Source organism: Schistocerca nitens, chromosome 5 (assembly GCF_023898315.1).
Source record: "Schistocerca nitens isolate TAMUIC-IGC-003100 chromosome 5, iqSchNite1.1, whole genome shotgun sequence".
NCBI lineage: Eukaryota > Metazoa > Arthropoda > Insecta > Orthoptera > Acrididae > Schistocerca > Schistocerca nitens.
In genome coordinates, this window is record NC_064618.1 from 496,162,723 (window position 1) to 496,177,461 (window position 14,739).

Consider the following 14,739-nt stretch of genomic DNA (forward strand, 5'->3'; position numbering starts at 1 on the left):
ACATGTATTCCATCTTTACCACATCTCTCTCCGTCAAGAGCTGTCTGGAAACGTGTATGAGAATATTGTTAACTTCTGTACATGTGCATTAAGGCGAGATACTCCAGATGTATCATGTATCTTGTTTAGCGACGAAGCCACATTTACCAATAATTGCCAGGTAAACCGCTGAAACGTGCACTATTGGTCTGTCCCTGTCCCTGTCGGCTTTGTCAGTTGGAACGTCAGTGTCCATGGAGTGTAAACTTGTGGAGTGGGGTAGTGAACAGTCAGCTCATAAGCCCATTTTTCAGAGACCGAACACTGAATACACACAAGTATCGCAGCCTCCTTACAGACTATCTTCCATTGATGCCAGAACATGTTCCTATGCAGACTAGGAGCGACCTGTGGTACTAGCATGATGACTTTACAGCCCATAGCGCACGAAGTCCTACAGCATATTTCAACGAATTGTTTTCAAATCGTTGGATTGGATGCAGAGGACCTGTAGCTTGGCCAGTCCATTTTCTGATTTTGACGCCAGTAGACTTTTTTTCTGTGCAGAAATATGAAGGACGCTGTCTAAAAGGACATACCAACTGTACCCAATGACATGCAACGACATATTACTGAAACCTGCTCTTACATCTCTGCTGAAATGCTATCACATGTGCAGCTGTCTTTCCATACCAAGATGGAAGCGTGTATTGCTGCTGCCGATGGTCATTTTGAACACAACCTGTGATGGTCAATTTTCTCTGTACTGGTCAGTATCCACATAACTAGTGTATGCGCTTATATTATTCTTTAGCGTGTGCTGCTACAGGTAGTGTACAAGTGTTGATGTATGGACCTTTCAAAATACAATATCTCGTAAATGACTCTTATTAGGATCCTGCAACAAACACGACTAACATTTTAATTTACACTATTTTTAGTTTTTTAACGTCCATAGGCACTGTTGCACTTATAAAGTGTAATACACTCCTGGAAATTGAAATAAGAACACCGTGAATTCATTGTCCCAGGAAGGGGAAACTTTAATGACACATTCCTGGGGTCAGATACATCACATGATCACACTGACAGAACCACAGGCACATAGACACAGGCAACAGAGCATGCACAATGTCGGCACTAGTACAGTGTATATCCACCTTTCGCAGCAATGCAGGCTGCTATTCTCCCATGGAGACGATCGTAGAGATGCTGGATGTAGTCCTGTGGAACGGCTTGCCATGCCATTTCCACCTGGCGCCTCAGTTGGACCAGCGTTCGTGCTGGACGTGCAGACCGCGTGAGACGACGCTTCATCCAGTCCCAAACATGCTCAATGGGGGACAGATCCGGAGATCTTGCTGGCCAGGGTAGTTGACTTACACCTTCTAGAGCACGTTGGGTGGCACGGGATACATGCGGACGTGCATTGTCCTGTTGGAACAGCAAGTTCCCTTGCCGGTCTAGGAATGGTAGAACGATGGGTTCGATGACGGTTTGGATGTACCGTGCACTATTCAGTGTCCCCTCGACGATCACCAGTGGTGTACGGCCAGTGTAGAAGATCGCTCCCCACACCATGATGCCGGGTGTTGGCCCTGTGTGCCTCGGTCGTATGCAGTCCTGATTGTGGCGCTCACCTGCACGGCGCCAAACACGCATACGACCATCATTGGCACCAAGGCAGAAGCGACTCTCATCGCTGAAGACGACACGTCTCCATTCGTCCCTCCATTCACGCCTGTCGCGACACCACTGGAGGCGGGCTGCACGATGTTGGGGCGTGAGCGGAAGACGGCCTAACGGTGTGCGGGACCGTAGCCCAGCTTCATGGAGACGGTTGCGAATGGTCCTCGCCGATACCCCAGGAGCAACAGTGTCCCTAATTTGCTGGGAAGTGGCGGTGCGGTCCCCTACGGCACTGTGTAGGATCCTACGGTCTTGGCGTGCATCCGTGCGTCGCTGCGGTCCGGACCCAGGTCGACGGGCACGTGCACCTTCCGCCGACCACTGGCGACAACATCGATGTACTGTGGAGACCTCACGCCCCACGTGTTGAGCAATTCGGCGGTACGTCCACCCGGCCTCCCGGATGCCCACTATACGCCCTCGCTCAAAGTCCGTCATCTGCACATACGGTTCACGTCCACGCTGTCGCGGCATGCTACCAGTGTTAAAGACTGCGAAGGAGCTCCGTATGCCACGGCAAACTGGCTGACACTGACGTTGGGGGTGCACAAATGCTGCGCAGCTAGCGCCATTCGACGGCCAACACCGCGGTTCCTGGTGTGTCCGCTGTGCCGTGCGTGTGATCATTGCTTGTACAGCCCTCTCGCAGTGTCCGGAGCAAGTATGGTGGGTCTGACACACCGGTGTCAATGTGTTCTTTTTTCCATTTCCAGGAGTGTATAAGAAAATGCACCACTCTAATTCTAGGCGTGCACGGTCTGCAGGAAGTTGGTCTGAGGGAAAATGTGCCCTTATGCCTGAGGTGATTAAAGCAAACATTCTAGAGAAGCAGAACGTCTGGGTTTGCGTCCCATTCCAGCACAAATTTTAAACTCTCGCTGTTGCATTGTCTGAAAGCCCTGTGAAGCTGGAAGTCATTATTTTCTTCCTATCTTTTCCCCATCGAATTTCCTTTCCATTCCTTTCACCCCAAATATTCTTTCTATATGCCCCAGCTGCCTCATTGTGAGTGGTGTCTGTTCTGTTGGACATGCCTCACAGAATGGACACCACTCATATCTCTAATTCTATGGGCTCAATGGCTGCTTGGTGAAACTTTCTGTGTGGACATACAACAAATGTCGAACTACTGCGAGCAGAATGTTGAGTGAGGATTGTTGTGGTGCAGCAAGCAGGAAGTAGAGAATTTGTGTCTAATGAAAAGTCTGTACGAATGGCTGAGGCGATTAAGGCAAACTTTCTAGAGAAGCAGATCATCCTGGTTTGAGTCCCAGTCCGGTACAAGTTTTCAGCAATCGCCACTGCATTGCTGCAATGCCCTGTGTGGCTGGAAGCCAGTATTTCCTACCTAGTTCTTTCCCATCCTGTGTTCTTCCATTCCTTTCACCCTAGAAATTTATGTATGTCCCTGTACAGTTTGCAACGTAAGTATATTAGTTGTACTGTTGTGGAGTGTGAATAAGCGTTTTTGGACGACATCCAGAAGACAGTGATGATTTTTTTTTTCAGCTCTTGTTTTCCCAACTGTTACAGGCGATGATATGTGGGTATCCTTCACAAACACAAAATTAAAGCCGCAAACCATGCAGTAGTGTCATTCAACTTGGCCAAAAACATATATTAGTCTTCTTGTTTCAGATTTAAAAAAATGATAGGTATCGCTTTCAAAGAAGAGAATGGCGTTCTTTTCATTGCTTTGAAGGAACGTGGATCAAGACTTGCAGCTGACATGTACAGGCACGCATACACAGAGCCAACAAATGACAACCAGCCACTTCGTTGGCCGAGATTTCCTTAGCGTGTACAGGCAGCAAATAGAAACCAACGAAGCGGTTGGGCTTGGTTGCTGTTCGGAGTGCCAGTGGTAACATTAAAATGTGCTAGTATAGACGCCAGGTCGAAACATTGTTGGTTCAGTAACGATTTACTGTGTCTGTTAACCGGATATGTATTTATCTTGCTTAAAAATGCTGAAATATGGAATGGAACAGAGAGACAGCATCAAAGCTGGTAGCTTTTTCGTGAACGGGAATGTTTAGGGGATCCTACGAACTGCGATTATAAAAACAAATTGAAAACTGTTGGAGGGAACTAAGTGAGATGTTGGAAAGTGTTGTAGATAACATGAAAAGGAAATGGACCCGGTACTGAAATTTGTAGCTTTCATTCCGAAAAAAAAAAAAAATTATGAGACAGCCCATATTCCAATTCAGCTTTACGGTAGGACTTAACTTTGTCCCACCACACTGCTCACTACTTTTTAAAAGCGAGGTCGTCCGCCAGTGCCATTTCTTTTTCCTTTTTCTGATGTTCAGAATAAAATAAGTGATCAGAATAAAATAAATGTTGCACAGGTTACAACTTCTGGATTCTTTACTTCCCTTATAATATCGAACGCTGAAATAGTAATTAAAATGCTACTTTATAACAATTACAAAAAAGGAGCAACATCGACGAGTTATGAGAGCCAACTGCGACTCCACATGGGCGAACTCTTGGCCCTAATCCATTGGTTTGATGAGGATGAGAGGCCAAACACCAATGCCTTGGCGATCAACGTTTGGTTGAATTCATTGGCCGTAGTTCGTTGGCCTTCGTTGACCCACATTGCTGCGAAACATTGGCCAAACTTAACACATACCACACAGGGTTCGGGAGCCTGTCATCTTTCTCCACAACAGTCTGCGTAACAAACAATGGCAAACTACCCATGTCAAAGATTTGGTTTGTTTTCCCTGTGACAAATGGATTATAGGACCTTTGATGCATAATAGATTAACTTACAAAACGTAGCAGGATGTACAGTTCAGGAACCATTAAGTAAAAGTGTAAGGTTACTCAACCCGATATCTATAGAGCACTTCAGAGAAAACTTAAGAAATGTTAACTGGGAAGTTGTATATACTGAGCCAAATGCTAATGATAAATGTAACATATTTCTTGATACATTTATACCCCTTTTTGAACATTGTTGTCCAAAAAAGTTACTAAATGTAACACTAAACAGTTTTGAAAGAAACGTTGTATTATTACAGGTACTAAAGTGTCTTCAGAAAGAAAAAAAAACTGTATGAGGCAGCAAGAATTCCTAAAGACCCAGAAGTAATTTTACACTATAAAAATCATTGTAACAAGGGGAGAAAACTTGCCAGAAAATCAAGAAATATGTATTTTACGGATGAAATTAACAACTTGGGCAATAAAATCAAACTAATATGGAATGTATGGAATGTTGTTAGAAGAGAGACAGGAAATGTATACACTGGACTAGGTAGTATTAGTATTAAAGTTTATGAGAACACCTTAATCAACAGTACACAATAAGGTAATGTATTAAAAAAATTCTTAAGTGTAGGTGAAGAAATTGGTGAGAATAGCTCAAAAGAGAATGCTGAGCAGTATACGGAAGAGTCAGTTTTGAGAAATCTTAGTAATATTAATTTTCGCCTAAATACCTCTTGTTAATAAGGAAAGTCATTAAAACTTTGCAAAATAAATGTTCTGTTGGAGTAGATGACATCTCTAACAAGATATTAAATCAATGTGGTGCAGTTACAACTGATGTTCTAAGTCACACATATAATGCATCACTAACTCAAGGTATTTTCCCAGACAGGTTAAAATAAGCTATTGTCAAGTATCTCTACAAAAAAGGGGACACCACAGATGTCAATAATTACCAGCCAGTATCCTTGCTTACAGCATTTTCAAAAACTGTCGAGAAAGCAACATATGTAAGAGTGGCTAGCCATCTCAGTAGTAATGGGATACTTAGTCACTCAAAAATGCTGTTCCACTGAGACAGCATACAATTTCACTGCCCATGTAACACAGTCTTTAAATAGTTAAATGTCACCAATAAGAATTTTCTGTGAGCTATCCAAAGTATTTGATTGTATTACAGAAATTGCAACTCTGTGGTATAAATGGAATAGCATGCGAGTAGTTTCTGTCATATCTTCAGAATGGGAAGCAAATAGTTTCCTTATATGGTTTAAGTGATTTAAGAAAGTTTGCCACTTCATGTAACAAGGATGAAATTACGTTAGGTGTTCCACAGAGTTCGATCATGGGACCCCTTCTGTTCTTGATATATGTGAATGACCTCCCTTCTTATCTGAAACAAGAAGCTGATATGACACTGTTAACTGATGATACAAGCGTCATTATTAATCCAGTAAAAGAAATTCCAATAGAAAATTATACAAATAATGCCTTTGGAAAAGTTACTAATCGATTTTCTGCGAATGGTATTGCTCTGAACTTTGAAAAGACAAAGTACATTCAGTTTTGCCGGCCGGGGTGGCCGAGCGGTTCTGGGCGCTACAGTTTGAAACCGCGCGACCGCTACGGTCGCAGGTTCGAATCCTGCCTCGGGCATGGATGTGTGTGATGTCCTTAGGTTAGTTAGGTTTAACTAGTTCTAAGTTCTAGGGGACTAATGACCTCAGCAGTTGAGTCCCATAGTGCTCAGAGCCATATTTTGAACATGCAGTTTTCTGCTGCAAGGAGTACAGTTCCTTCAATAACTATAACACAGCAACAGAAGTCAGTATCCAGGGTAGAGCATCCTAAGTTTTTGGGTGTACATGTCGATGAGAATCTTAATTCGAACATTCATATTTTGGATCTCCTAAAGCGATTAGGTTCAGCAACTTTTGCACTCAGAATAATTGCCAATTTTGACGATATAGAAACTAATAAGATATACTTTGCATACTTTCATTCTCTGTTGTTATACAGAATAATATTTTGGAGCATCTCAACTCTTAGGCAAAAAGTATTTTCTGCTCAAAAGATAATGGTTGGAATAATGTATAGGGCTCATAGTTGCACGTCTTGTAGGCATTTGTTTAAAAGCTTGCAACAGCCTCACAGTACATTTACTTAGTAAGGAAATTGCTCTCAACAACATGGACCATTTTAAAAACAACAGTGACATTCATGATTATAATACCAGAAGAAAGAAAGACTTACACTATCCTCTACTTAACCTATCTTTGGCACAGAAAGGGGAGAAATATGCTGCTATAAAACTTTTCGATAAATTACCAGATGAAATGAAATGTCTGACAGACAGCAGCAATAGTTTCAAAAACAAACTGAAATCGTATCTCCATGACAATTCCTTCTGTACCATAGATGAATTCTTGAATAGGAATAAATAAATCTATAGGTATAATATATGTATTCTGTGCCATTTAATGGAATGGAGTAGGTTAGACAAATTTTAAGCTTTTTCAAAAAGAGAAACCTTGATTCATGTGTGCATTTCTTATGCACTTGACACATTCAACATCAAAACAGTTACTGTGAGGTTAATCACTGGGACACACTACTTCAGATCGTCGTTATCAGTTGCCTGAATTGCCAGACAGAGGACTTCAGTACAAAAGGGTTGACGAATTTAATGCAGTGTTGCGAAAAATGTTTAGAAGTGAATGGCAATAATGTAGGAAAGCGAAGTAGATTGATAGGAAACTAAGACCGCCGACAAACACTTTTTGTAAAAAAAGTTTCGGAAAAGTGTCGTAATTCCTTCTTTCACATAAGCTAAGAATTTTAGAATCCAGTTTTTGTTTTGTAACTGGAAATTGGGACAGAAATTGTAGATGACTTATTATACTAATACATGATTGCTTCTGCTTAAGGCTGTCAAATAGATTTTTTTTATTTATTGTGGTTGCAATGTCTAGTGTTGCTATTCATGTTCAGGCAGAAGTCTCGAATACCGATGTCAACACAGGCATAAGTATAGCTGCTAGTTCAAATATCAGGCAAGTACGAGCAGTGTCCAAGTAAAAAAGGTACCTCGACAATTACAAAACCAGATCAAAACCACAGCAGTAATCTAGAGGCTGTTTGAAAAGGAGTATCATATATTCCTCCACAAAACAGTATGGGTCAAAACTAGAAGGAAAGTTCCTATAAACAAGGACGCAGACAAGGGGGGCTCGATCTGTTAAAGAGGAGTTTAAGACTGTTGTTTTTCATTTATTCTGAAAATTTGCATAGAGAACGATAAAACATTTTATTCGATAATAATTTCAGAGTTTTTACCAAGAGCAGGTCTAATCTCGTTACTTAAGAGTGCAGTATTTTGGCAAAATACTAAGAAGCAGTCATGCTCCAATCTCCCTTCACCCTCCAAGGTCATTTTACACTCATCTTATTTCGTCTGGATTTGAGCTGAGGGAGTGATCAGAAATGCATTGGATCCTAATTTTTTGGGACATCATGATAGTTACCGACATGACTTTTGGAATAAAGAGATCTCTGTTCGATAGAGAATCTAGAATAATTTTTGGTGGCGAAAATCCAAAGGATCTGGAATTACTCAGCTTAACAATTCCCCAAATTTCCTCATTTATGTATGCATGGGCCTCAATGAGGAGAATTTGCACTGATACTTATTTATCATACAGCTCTTAGTGCTTAGAGTTTCTAAAGAGATGTTCGGCTCACTTTCGATGCACCTCTTTTCAATTAAGCAGAGGGGCTACATCTTTTAGGGAAACAACGTTATTCGGAAGGAATTGGTTGCGGCCTATAGTAAGGGACCAACCCAAGCGTTTGTCTAATATGAATATGGGAAAACAGGAAAACATTTTCAGTTTTGCCGGCAGATGAATTCGAATCACCTCCTCTCCCGAATCCAGGGATACTGAGCTAAGTGCCTTAACACGCAGAGCTACCCCAAGTCAGTGAAGAATTTGGAAAAAGCGCCTCCTGAACATTTTTTTAAAATAAATAAAATAAAATGCATCACAGCAAAAGATTGTATTCTGACAATGCAACTTACTCTTCTAATTGTGCATGTTTAGTGACTTGAAATGTGCATAAATGCATGCATATTTTAAGATTTAATTGTGCATAAAACTGATGGCTTCTGTTATTACAGTATTACAAGAGCGTAAATACGTTTTGGACGAAAGGGGGAGAGTGAGATGCAGGTTGCAGTCGTCTAGAGATGAACGAATTAAAGAATGTGCTGTCATCACATACCACTTCCGTTCTCCACAAACCGACCCCAGAGTTTAGAATTTGGGTGGCCAGATTGGGCAATATTTTGCCACTTGTGCTACTGATGACGGAAATACAGAAGCGTCCGATCTTACCCGTCGGCTTTGACCCATGACGTCACAAATACCGCGGAAACGACTATAAACAATTCCAATATGGCGGATATAAAAACATCGCATACGTATTGTAAACACTGAAATACACAAGTTTCACAAAAAGCCTAATGACTGTAACGGGACAAGCGTGGGAAATTAGGGGTTTTTGGGTGGGGAGAAACTAAATATACAGAAATGTAGCCACCGACCGCCATTCAAAACCACGCAAAACAACGAAATAAATCAACATCACAAAACTGACCAAATACCAAAAAACACATTCCTATCCATAATCGGACACTTCCCTTAACCTATATAGCTCAACAGAACCTACCGATCACATCCCCCAATAGAAAAGTAAGAAACGAAAGCTACCCTTACACCTACATACATCGGCACTTATGCAGTTTAGCAGGTACGGAAAAAATTTTTCATTTTTTTTCAAAATTTGATCATCATGTGTCGTTATGCGGTGGGGGGAGTCTGCAGTGCCCCCCCCCCATCCCCCCACAGGCTTCATTAGTGTCAAATCAATATTTTCGAATCATAGGCGGCCGCTGCCGCGGCCGCATTCCAAAAAAAAACTCCCAACCTAACCTCAAGTGGGCTACGCTACAGATCAATATGTTCATCAAATTGCTTCATATTACGTATACATGTTCATTAGTGTCAAATCAATATTTTCGAATCATAGGCGGCCGCTGCCGCGGCCGCATTCCAAAAAAAAACTCCCAACCTAACCTCAAGTGGGCTACGCTACAGATCAATATGTTCATCAAATTGCTTCATATTACGTATACATGTTCATTAGTGTCAAATCAATATTTTCGAATCATAGGCGGCCGCTGCCGCGGCCGCATTCCAAAAAAAAAACTCCCAACCTAACCTCGTATTCAGGGCTACGCTACAGATCAATGTGTAGGTCCCTTACGTCACGGGTCAAAGCCGACGCGTGAGATCGGATGTTTCCAACCTATACCCAATACACAAAACATACATAAATAACAAAAAAAAAAAAACGGAACTTACCTCAAAAAAGTTCCAGCTCCACAAACTAGATTGGCCACCACAATCACACACAAACGCACGCACGCACACACACACACACACACACACACACACACACATACAAAAACACACACACACACACCAACGAAAAAATACTGAACTAAAATAAAACCCAACCCACCCAAACGTCAACCCCCTCCCCCACAACTCCAAAATACAACACACAAACACTATACAACAAAATAAACCACCCACCCACCTACCCAGCCCACCCTAACTAACCACTTTCGGTCTATACATTTTACCCACAGCCCTTAAAAAACACACCACCAAAGAGCACCACAAATAAAAACAAGACATCTACAAACACGCCACAATCGCAAACCAAACTCCGCGCCGTAATGACGTCACACACCACAACACGCTTACGTCACGGGTCAAAGCCGACGAGTAAGATCGGACGTTTCTGTTGACCCCTGATGACAGATAATAGAGTAAACTTTTTAAAGAAATGCAACAGTCGCTATTTGGCGATATTTTTGTTGATCAACGCAGTTTTGGGACGACATGGACAAATCTACGTGTATCTTTATGCACTGATATTGACTTAATGTTGTTTATAATGTGTTTAACGTTCCACTGTCTTACGAAAAGCTGAAACATTAAATACCAAAATTCTGTCAGCCTCCATATAACGACTCCAGTGCTAACATTAAACTCCTATAGATAGATCATTATGCTGCTGTAGTATTGTGTACATACTTGTATCTCACCATAACGCCAGAGTACAAATCAAAATCGATTTTTCTCTCCTTTCTTGTCCCAGACTTATCCATAATTAGAAACTTTCACAGTAGCACACAGCACTAAAACAATAAACAGTAGCACTTACGTTCAACTGCAAGTAAGAACTGAACTCATTAACAAAACAACAACTGAGCTCAAGCAAAAGAAACCGTTGTTCTTTGTTAAAATAGTGATTGGCAATAGCCGATAGCTCTATGGATGTAAAAATAATTTAAATCCTTCGTTGGCTTGCAGACTATTGATAATGCATATCTCTTTTTCGTCTTGTGGCTGAAAAATCAAAATGTGCACCTAAGTCGTGTGTAATTACATTCGGGTGACAGGGGGGAGTACCGATCCATTGGACATCCCCCGCCCCCTCACTTTTTGCTATGTCCTTGCTATAACTGTGAAACCTTCCCGTCTCCTTTATTTGTCTTTTTTTTTGTTACGCAACTTTCCCTTCTACCATAACCTATGAAACCTTTCCTTAGGATTTCTATCTCTTGCTTGATAATAACAAATGAAATCTTACCTTTGAAATTTATACTCTTTCTCAATCTTCGCATACAAATTTAATTGCTGCTTATTAAAAGTGATTTTCTGATTATTTCGACGAAACATAGAATGTGTCGTCGTCGTGGCCCTCAGTCGTTATCTGCAATAACCCAAAACTGTTCCTTACCTTTTTGACTGTTACTGGATCGCCATCTGACTGCTACATCGAACTGCGACATGAATATACTTACTCTGGTTTACTATACTATTGTGGGCTGTCATAATAAGTGGCTGTATTTATTACCAAAGCTGACGTTATTCTTTAATAGCAAAGCTGACGTTATTCTTTAATTAATATGACTGAAGTTACGTAATTCATCGTTACACTTTTTCTTGACGACAATAAAATTTTTGTAAAGTTTTACGTTGATGGTTTTTGGGGTGGATTATAATCAGTAATGCAACACTGCAGACAAAAATTAATTATATTCTGAAAATGTTTCTTCAAATAATTACTGCTGGTAATGAAATGATTTTACAAACTTTCAAATGGGACTTACTTTTTACAATAATCTTACAACTAGCATTGCGCAAACATACCTTCAGTAGTCTTGAGTTTCGCAAAGAAAATAATTCAATAATATTAGTTCCTCTTATGATAATAGTTAGCTAATGTCTCTGTACATCCGTTTATAATCTCTTGTAAATCATAGCTGGTGGCTGGCAGGCACACTGCTCCTTTCAACCTCTGGCTTCAGACCTGCTACCAACTCGCTTCACACCTCGCTTACTACTGACTTCCTACGAACGCTGGTGTAGACAATCCCTGCTATCATTACAAAATGTATCAATGCGCAGTCTTCCCCGCTCTTTTCTTAAAATGTATCCATACATGGTCTCTCCCACCCTTTTTAAAATTATATCAATTTTCGGTCTCTCTTGCCAACTATACTTTGGTGCGGACATTCCCTACTACCACAATTATTTCCAACATGACTAATATTAATTATTCCTACTTAATCCTATTAATAAAATATAAACATCTTTCATAAATTGTGGTTTGACAATAGACAATAGAAATATACACGTCTTACAACTGTATGTACGGAAACTAATACCTGTTGGAATATGTGTCGTTTTACTTATGACAAGTAATGCGTAGTATTCGGTAGTGTAGGCCGTCATACTGTTGCGTAATATGTACATTTCGCACGTTTGGGGAGATGCAAATCCTTGACCAATCATAAAGATGAGGCATCAGAGTCGCTCCAGTATCGTTACAGACGGTCTTACGAGATGTCCCCGGCGGTGAGATTTCGATAAAGATTTAAAAATTTTAAAAAAAGGTGCTGTACCTGACGAAATTTGATCCCACAAGCTCGTGAAAGTGAAGCTACTATCCTATCCATTACTCCATGGAACCAGACTACGCAATTTGGCTTTTAAACGTTATTGAGCAGCACACAAAACTCAAAAATATATTTTCGTCAATTACATGCAAGTGATGGCCCACCAGGATGAATTTCTGCAGTGTGTGAAACCTGGTATCTTAACCTACATCATCATATATTTGGTTTCAAAAAATCGATTCCACTGCTGAGGACCCCTCTTATTAGTGCTCCGTTCCTGTTTCACCTAGGAACGTGGAGTAAAAAGTTTTTGGTTTAGCCTGGACCAGCGGCCGTTTGTACAGCCATTCAAACACCTGTCTTATAGTATCTATGTTACAGTATATTAAGCACTGCATGTACGACGATCCTGAGATGGTGCCCAAACAAATGTCTTTTGCAAAAGATTTTAATTGGGCTGAAATTAATACTCGGCTGATGGCACCATTTCTATGTGCACTGTTCACGTTTTTCGCGCAAAAACAGACACCCTCGTTCGGATATTAAGTGCAGAGAAATAGTCACCCTTAAATAACTCCTGAGTGGAGGGAGGATGATGGTTTGTATTTGTTCCATTGGTGTTTCGCACTTTGGTCTAAGACAAGTTTTAACCATTTGAAAAAATCTTGCTTCCTTTGGATTTTACGTACAAAAGAAAGGTTTTTGTGAGAGATTCTTGAAGAGCGCAAGTTCTATACTTTATAATTGTACAAGTCAGTTCAAACTGTCCACGAAGTAGATAAATAGATAAAGTCAAAACGATATTTTTAATCCAGTAGTCTTTATCCGTTGTCGAGATACAATGATTTAAAATCGAGCTAATTGCAGCTTGTAAAATTCATTCTTAAGTGAACAGAATGCTCAGAAACGGTTTAAACTGGATCAAATAAATAAAAATACATTTTTACGATAAATTTGAAAACTCACTTTCAAACATATAGCTTCACTCGGATTTTTCGTGCATAAAACACGGTTTTGAGAGTTTTTCTGCGCTCCACTTCTATGTTTCAGACTTATGTGAATCGGTTCAAATTTGGTAAATGAATAGACAAATACATGTAATTAACAGTTGTCCTGTTGTTTTATGAAAGCTTCATCCTTTGCACGATATAAGCAACATGGTTCGAAAGGCAATTAAAAAAAATTATACTAGATGTCGTCGCCCGAGACAACAAAAATCTATATGAAGTGTCAAGCTGTGGCAATCTGATTCAAAATTATAGTGGAGTAAAAGTTGGGAACCGGAATGAAAAAATGCTCCTATCATAGAGCAAAAAATGACGAATATGCCCTGGGCAAGGCTAGGATTGTAAAAGAAGGGAACTACCTTTTCGACTTATCTGGCAGCTCAAAGACATTTAAATCAAGACATATTCGCGCTTTTTTTGTCAGTTAGCCCTACTTCCCCTGCGCATTGAGCTCTCTTACCCGCAAGGTGTTGGCAGACCTGCATATTGTAATTTGTAGGCTAAATCCTTGATCTTGTGCTCAAACTCCAGAGGATTCACGAGCCATAGTAAACAATATATTACATCACATGTCTGAGGAACATACATGTGATAGCTAAATTTTTTTTTGGGGGGGTGGTGGTGGTGGGTAACATTTATGGGGATTGATTTGTTCTTGGGTGGATGCTAATTTTTTTTATATCTGGGGCTGGGGAGGTTCATTTTTTTCCCCAAGGGGACCATTTCTCTCCCACACCCACCCTTGGTGTATGCATTGTTATGGGTGTAAGAACAAATAGACACGAATTTATGTGCTTCTAGAGCATGTTACGCATCTGTAATAGGAAGTATCCTAGAGTGAGGGAGCATCTGTAATAGGAAGTATCTCAGAGTGGGGATGCATGCATCCTAAACCTCAACCACACATTGTGTCATAATGAACATCATGGCAAATGTCATGTGAGATGACATGATGGCGTGTGTCATGTTATACAACGTTACTTTACATGACGTGATGTACTAATACTAACAAGTAAAAAGCCGAAAATATGTCAAGATGTTTTGATATAAATGTCTTTGAAGCTGCCAGGTAAGTCGAAAAGCTAGTTTCCTTTTTTTTTACACCCCTAACTCTGTCCAAGACATATTCGCTTTTTTATGGTATCATACGAGCATGTTTCAATCTTGTCCACTAAACTTATATGTGCAGGAATCGTCAGTGACAGAATTAGGACCATATACTTTACCAGACAGATTACCAGGTGCTGTGTATCACCGCTTTGCGCATGACGAATTACCAGTGCCGCTGGGGAACACTACGCTTAC

General features: G+C 40.6%; 1 protein-coding gene across 1 annotated transcript in view; it reads left to right on the top strand.

The window, feature by feature from the left end:
• LOC126260908 (beta-parvin) overlaps positions 1–14,739 on the top strand; it is a 129,339-nt gene that overhangs the window by 31,567 nt on the left and 83,033 nt on the right. The window lies entirely within an intron of this gene.